The following is a 6,559-nucleotide window of genomic DNA, read 5'->3' as shown; positions in this document are numbered from 1 at the left end:
CTCCAGAAAATCTCCTCTTGCATGCATCGATCTTCCCATTCGTTTTGAAGAGAGTCAGCCTGAATTTTTCGTTCCTCGATAAAACCTTCTGTGATGATGATCTGATTAATCCCCCGGAGTTTCTGGTAACATGAACATTTTAGTGCCTTGAACAGATATATCTTCCATCCGCCATTTGTCAATATTGCTAGTGAAGTCAGGGTGAGAGAGCCAGACATTTTCAAACCTAAAAGGTCTGTTCCTCGGTGTACCCATAAAAGTAGCTTCAAGCTGGACAAGCTCGGTCCGAGCCTCCGAAGGGACGGATTAAAGCTGACATATCAAGGCCTGTGAGAAGGAGGTCCTCTGAGATTATGAATCTATCTAGTTTAGAGGCAACTTGAGAAGCCCCTCCCCTCTTATTGTTCCAAGTAAAAGTGCCATTTACTATTTCAGTGTCCACTAGCCCCATGTTATTATGAATTTTCGGAAGGCAATGGAGTCTCTGCCTAGTTTTCTGGTACTGCCTTTTTTCTTTGTAAGAGATCTGATCATATTGAAATCCCTTGCCAGAATCCAAGGCATATCAGGATATCTCTCTCTCAGCTCCTCAAGGGAGGTGAGAAGCTTAAGTTTGTCTTCTAGTTTTTGAGGACCATAGATGTTAGTGATCATGTAGATCTCCTTATCACCCAAAGGTTGAATCACCAACGATAGATAGTTCCTAGAAGCTTCAACATCCAGGATTCCAAGTTTCTGAGGATCCCATAGCGTAAGAATCCCACCCGCCGAATTGTCTGCTTTAACCTCTAGATACTCACACTTGATTAACCATTTTCTGTGTTTCTCTCTAATCATGTCCATCGAACATTTTGTTTCTTGAATAAAAACCATATCTAGTTTTTCTTCTTTTATTATACTGAATAAGATTTCTTTGTTTCCTTTTACTTCCTAGACCCCTAATGTTCCAGGTTGTAAGCTTCATTAAGAAAGGTTTGTAAAGGAGTAACTGGTAAGATCCCTCATCTTACTTGAGTTAATCATAAGTTTCCCACATTCGGTCATAAGCTCACCCTGTTTTTTTCTTCCTCTTTTCCTACCTAGGTTCTTGGAAGAATGCATCAGTGTTTCTTCCATCGTTTTCACCCCTCTATTCTATTAGTTATCATGGTTTCTTTTGACTCCAGAAACCTTCATTTTTGATCTCCAGAGGAAGAGCTGTTGAACCTTGTCAAGCTCCTCTTTTGGCAGAGAGTCTACCCCTTTGGTGATTCCCTACTCTAGAAGCTTTTCTAGATCTAAATTCTCCCTCTCTAGAATCTCCTGCAATTCATGGTCTTACGTTCCAGCCTCACTTGGGGTCATCTCATGGTCCTTGCTGAGCTCCATTATGCTCGGCATATCATCCTTTTGTTGGTTGTTCTCTGGTATATCCTTCATGTTAGCATCCCTTTCATTCTCAGTGGGAATATTCTCTGATTCCTGGTTTGTCACGTTGTTCCCAATTTCTTCTTCTAAGATCTTGACACTAATGTGGCCCGGTTGTCCGTCTTCATTAATTTTCTTTTGGTACCACTTGCCTCCTTCCCCTTTACCCCCAACCTTAGTAAAACCCTTGGTGTAAGGTCTTTGAGTTGTGCAACGGTCGAAACATTAGGCGAGCGGGCGCGCGCGCACGACGGGCGCATGTTGGAAGTGCGACGGGCAAGGCGTGCACGACCGAACGAAGGAGCGACCGACCGATGTGCGACGGTCATGCGACTGCGGTTAAACATTATGCGAGTTCCTTGATTGTGCGATGGAGTAATGCGCATAAGAGAAAGGAGCTGAGCAGGTTTATATGCGTGGTGCGTGGGTGAACATGCATGGAGGCCGACCTATATTTGACAAGGAGCCGACGTGCGTTTAGGAGGTATATTGCGATGGCGTTTGGGCATTGGGTGAGTTGGCTGGGCAGCCAGACTTCACCCACGCTTGTGTATATATTGGAGATGCGTTGAGACATTTCCACAATCATCCAACTCGCTCATCGCTCAACAAGAAGTGCGTAGGAAGGTGAAGGCGCAGCAGAGGAAAGGCGCAGATTGGTGATGCACCCGTTCTTGGCCGAAGCCACATGGATGAACGCACATCTTAGTCTTGGGTGAAGGGCGCGGGCAGGGTCGCCCGCCGGTTGGAGAAGGGCGTGCACAAGTGTGTGGCGCCCGCATTGTGCGACGACTTGGCGTGGGTGTCTTGGCGACTCGGGTGAGCGCCCGCCCACCGTGCAAGTGTGCACGAAGGTGAGACGAAGGTTGGAACCAGAGGTCGTAGAGTTGGGCAGGCAGTACTACGTGTTGTTCACACGATTTGGGCATTTGTCAAGAGTTGGCAAGCGGGACTACGTGTGGGCAGGTGTACAAGGTTTGGGCGTTTGCGACCAAACGAAGAGCGAACCGGCAAAGACGTGCGACGAGGTGAACGACGGGTTGGTGAGTCATGCGGCGACCGTGCGGAGGTGCTGACGAGCTAGGCAACTGAGTTTGCCGAAGTTGTGAAAATTTGGCTAAGTGTAAATTTGGGGTTTCCCAAGGACTTAGTCTGTACATTGTAAAAGTAAAGATTGTATAATATATTGATTCAGGTAGACTCATATTGCAGGGAGTTGCCCCTCCCTTTATACTGTTGTGCATTTCTCTTGGTTAATGCTGTTGATAATGAATGTGTATGGGTGTTCATTGGTATAAAGGCTAAACACATAATAATACTTGGTTGCGAAACACAAATTAAGTAGGAGAAAGTGAATTAGGCATAGTCGACGAACATAAGTATTGGTGAAAAGAAAGTGTTCGGTGGTGCCGCACCTCACTATAAGCGGTTGAAAGACTACCACAGGTGTAGGGGCGTGACAGGTGGTATCAGAGCAGGCTGATTCAGGGTTGAAGAAGCTTGACAGTTGATGACAGTGGAAGCAGGTACTTGCAGGTGAAGGAAGCTAGTTTCACATACAAGTGGAACAAGGGCCAGTTCATGGTTGCAGGGAACTTGGTGAAGCTGGTGAAATAGGTTTAGCAGAGGTGAAGCTTAGTGCTTGGACCAAGCTGAACGACAAGGCATGGCAGGTTTGGAAGAATGCGAAGGGAAGCTCTTGCTTACCTTATACAGGTTGAAGAGGTTGAAAGAAGAGAATCCCCGGATTCGAAAGGAACTTGAAGTCTTGGAAAAGAATGTTGAAGACGAACTTCTTCAACTTGGTTGGACAATGGAGCAAGGTGAAGTTGTAGATTGTGCAAACAAGGAAGAGGAAGTCGTGATAGTTGAAGATGTTGCAGACGTGATCATGATGGAGGACGAGCTTGAGATTGATCAAGTTGGACCAGGATCGTGCAGTTTGTAGACATGTATGGATGAGGGTACTCTCATGGAGGAACCTCATGATGATGAAGTAAGTATTGATACTTGTGTTTCATTTGGGCATTTGGTGGATGGACCGTATGCAGGGAAGGGCAAAGCCAGTTTGCCAATACAAGGGAGCATCTCACCATGGATGTCTATGATGAGACCTTATATGGAGAAGCAAGGATTGTTGATTGTTGCAGAACTTGTTAGGGTTGTTTGTGGCCTTATGGTAGAAGGTACAAAGGCCCGTGACAAGGGAGGAACATGATGATCGTTGTGGAGGATTGGGTCATGTTTAGCTACTTTGGCTAAGTTCCCGGCATGGCTCATGGACAGATTGAAGGGCACACACTTGAGTTGCTTGGGTGGACTTCTCATGGCCGAGACCAAGAGCAAGTCTTGGTGGAACCTTTGGTGGAGGAGCTATGGTGGAGAGACTCCTGTGATGATGATATGGTTGGGTGACCGAGTTCACTAGACCGAAGATTGAAGACTTGGATGAGGATGACCGATTGTTGTGATGAGTCTACTTGGTTGGACTACAGGGGAAACTTAGTCATGGACATCAGGTTGGAGACAATGAGCATGGCAGTCTTATGCAGGGACATTGTGCAGGAGAACTTGTAGAGGTGTCACTTATGGGCATCCAATGAGAAGTGCCAAGGCAAGGATGTTGTGCAGATGGATTTTCAAGTGTGACATGGAGACTTATTACCTATGAGTCGATGGGGAGGTTGTGCACTCTTGTACAACAAGGCCATGGACTTGGATGGAGTTGTGAGCAAACTATGGAGCATTCCTACTACATGGAGAGCTGAGGCATCTTGCAGAGACCTTTGGGTCGAGACTTGTATGCTTGCTGAGATATTGGTTGGGGATGACTTATGGAGCTCATGATGACATGAGATTGTTGTGACTTTTGGGGACTTCATACATGGTGGACTTAGAGGATTTGATGCATTGAGGAGCTGAGGTCAGAGACTTTGATGCAGGATGGGGTGCATACTTTCAAGTACATGTATGGGAATGGCTTGGAAGAGTGACTTGATGTGGAGGATCGATATGAGACACTTTGAAGTGATGGAGTTACGATGATGATGATGCCTTGGTGGCAACACTTGGGGCATGGGTTGAGCTGAGACTCAACTACCTTTTGACATGGGAGCTGATTGATCTATGATCATGGGCAGCACATGGATAGATGAGACAGGTGTATACTTGTTTCTATGGCAGACTTGAGGGATGACACATTGCAGATATGATGGAGGTTGCTTCATGGACCTGGATGTGACACACCGAGAGTTGGAGATTGATGAGATGGTCTCTTCATATGGAGGAGATACACATATGGATGATGATGTTGGGATAGATGTGGCTGATTTCATGTAGCACATTGACACCAAACATCATGGACAACATGTTGCAGATGAGATGAGGACTACTTCATGGACATGAGCATGGCTTACTTATATGGAGATAGATTCTTGATTGAGTTGAGGATGTGACAGGATGTTATGAGAGACGACCGATGGTGGCATGAGGATGTTCACTCTCATGGTTTGAGCGTGACGGTTGGATTAGCTACCCAACTAGTTCAGACATGGGGACTAGTAGTGTGCAGAGATGTGTTAGCATTATGTTGGAGTATCATGGCAGTAGTTCACATGATGACACATGATGAGGTCGACACGAGATGTTGCAGTGAGCATGTAGCTTGGATGGAGGGGCCAGCCTTCCATGATGGGGAGCAGCATGTGGAGATTGTGACAGGGTGGTCGATGATCATGGATTGAGATGATCTCTGATGTATGACATACCGATGAGGTGTATACCTTGGTATGGTTACCTTGGTGACAGATGGTTGCCGAGGGGAGACATGATGGAGACAGTGGTTCTACATATGTTGCAGAGATGGTTGCAGTATGTGGAGGAGTTGACATCATGGAAATTGATGATCTTGGTGGATGGCTACCGAGATGATATGTTGTCGAGGACGACAACGATTTCAGGTGGAGGAGGATGTAAGGTCTTCGAGTTGTGCGACGGTTGAAACGCTAGGAGAGCGGGCGCGCGCGCACGACGGGCGCATGTTGGAAGTGCGACGGGAAAGGCGTGCATGACCGAACGAAGGAGCGACCGACCGATGTGCGACGGTCATGCAACTGTGGTTAAACATTATGCGAGTTCCTTGATTGTGCGATGGAGTAATGCGCATAAGAGAAAGGAGCTGAGCAAGTTTATATGCGTGGTGCGTGGGTGAACATGCGTGTAGGCCGACCTATATTTGACAAGGAGCTGACGTGCGTTTAGGAGGTATATTGCGATGGCGTTTGGGCGTTGGGTGAGTTGGCTAGGCAGCCAGACTTCACCCACGCTTGTGTATATATTGGAGATGCGTTGAGACATTTCCACAATCATCCAACTCGCTCATCGCTCAACAAGAAGTGCGTAGGAAGGTGAAGGCGCAGCAAAGGAAAGGCGCAGATTGGTGATGCGCCCGTTCTTGGGCGAAGCCGCATGGAGGAACGCACATCTTGGTCTTGGGTGAAGGGCGCGGGCAGGGTCGCCCGCCGGTTGGAGAAGGGCGTGCACAAGTGTGTGGCGCCCGCATTGTGCGACGACTTGGCGTGGGTGTCTTGGCGACTCGGGTGAGCGCCCGCCCACCGTGCAAGTGTGCACGAAGGTGAGACGAAGGTTGGAACCGGAGGTCGTAGAGTTGGGCAGGCGGTACTACGTGCTGTTCACACGATTTGGGCGTTTGTCAAGAGTTGGCAAGCGGGACTGCGTGTGGGCAGGTGTACACGGTTTGGGCGTTTGCGACCAAACGAAGAGCGAACCGGCAAAGACGTGCGACGAGGTGAACGACGGGTTGGTGAGTCGTGCCGTGACTGTGCGGAGGTGCCGACGAGTTGGGAAACCGAGTTTGCCGAAGTTGTGAAAATTTGGCTAAGTCTAAATTTGGGGTTTCCCAAGGACTTAGTCTGTACATTGTAAAAGTAAAGATTGTATAATATATTGATTCAGGCAGACTCATATTGCAGGGAGTTGCCCCTCCCTTTATACTGTTGTGCATTTCTCTTGGTTAATGCTGTTGATAATGAATGTGTATGGGTGTTCATTGGTATAAAGGCTAAACAGATAATAATACTTGGTTGTGAAACACAAACTAAGTAGGAGAAAGTGAATTAGGCGTAGTCCATGA

Source organism: Pinus tabuliformis, chromosome 5_2, assembly GCF_031772625.1.
Source record: "Pinus tabuliformis cultivar Carrire ecotype Pingquan chromosome 5_2, CPIR1, whole genome shotgun sequence".
Lineage (NCBI taxonomy): Eukaryota > Viridiplantae > Streptophyta > Pinopsida > Pinales > Pinaceae > Pinus > Pinus tabuliformis.
The sequence above is the reverse complement of the archived record's forward strand: the minus strand, read 5'-3'. Positions refer to the sequence as shown.